Below are 1,351 nucleotides of genomic sequence, written 5' to 3'. Positions count from 1 at the left end.
ATATAAGGTGCCTATAGCAGTGGCCTCTTTTCTGCTCCTCTATTCTGCTTCCATCCAAATGCAAGAACAAAAAGGAAATATACAGTATTTCAGCTTTGTTAGTGTTGATATACACGTTAAGTGGACAGATACATAAACTACACTCATCAGAGCACAGAACCGACTATGAATACCACTCTGGATGGATCTTCTGCATATGACCAGGTTTGAAGCAAACTTCACTCTAGTACATTGTCTGAGATTTCATGGCCAGGACATGATGATCAGGGCTGGTGGAAGGTGGTAATGAGTTAAGACCGCGTTCCTTGTAAAGCTTCACCTGTCTCCAATGGATCAATTAATCTGACAGTGATAGACAAACAGCCCGGAGCCACTCAGCAGGATTCTCCAGCGGGGAGAGCATGGGCTCCAGAGACGGCTCTCTGACTCAGCAGAACGTTCTGGAAAGATAGAAGTCCGTCCGCTTTGGAAATCTCCGATTCCCTGTTCTGTACTCCACTCCTTCTAAAGGTGCCCACACGCCTTGCGATAATCCTGGGGAATCCCGCGATCGTACGATTATCGCAAAGTGTCTGGAAGACGTGCGACCTCTGCTACTGTAAGGTCGCACGACTTTTATCTTAGGAACATGTTCGAAAACCCGCCGAGAATCGTACGATTGTTGGCGGGTGTGTGGCATGTTCGTAAGATAAATGCCGCACGGGCCGGTGTGCGCAAGCGCACACTGCCCGTTCAGCATTGCGGTCATGGGAAGCCCGCCCCTCAGCAGGGCGGGCTTGCGATCATCGCAATTACGATCTGCCTGTCCAAGATAGGCAGATCGTACGTTTTTTTTAATGACCTTACAACCATCGCAAGACAAAAGTTTTGCGATGGTTGTAAGGTGTGTGCCCAGCATTACTCTCCTGAAATCCTCTGCACTGCTGGAGGACTCTGATCTTTCCCCTATTTAAAGGTGCCCATACACTGTGCGATTATTGCGGGAAATCCCGCAATCGTACGATAATCGCAAAGTTTATGGAAGGCGTGCGAGCATTTTTACTGTACGGTCGCACGTCTTTTGTCTAAGGAGCATGTTACGATTTTCGGCTGGTTTGTGGCATGCTCAGGAGACAAATGCCGAACGGGCCGGAGTGTGCACGCGCACATTGCCCGCTCAGCATTGCGGTCATCGGAAGCCCGCCCCTCAGCGGGCCGGGTTTGCGATGATCGCAAGTACAATCTGCCTGTCCAAGATGGGCAGATCGCAAGTTTTTTAAATTACTTTACAACCATGGTTGTAAAGTGTATGGCCACCTCAACTCTTCTCTCCTGAAATACTATGCTCTGCTGGGGGAATCTGCTCCTTCCT

This window comes from Nanorana parkeri, unplaced genomic scaffold, assembly GCF_000935625.1.
Source record: "Nanorana parkeri isolate BGI_ZX_2015 unplaced genomic scaffold, ASM93562v1 scaffold67, whole genome shotgun sequence".
Classification (NCBI taxonomy): domain Eukaryota; kingdom Metazoa; phylum Chordata; class Amphibia; order Anura; family Dicroglossidae; genus Nanorana; species Nanorana parkeri.
Note: the sequence above shows the minus strand (reverse complement) of the source record.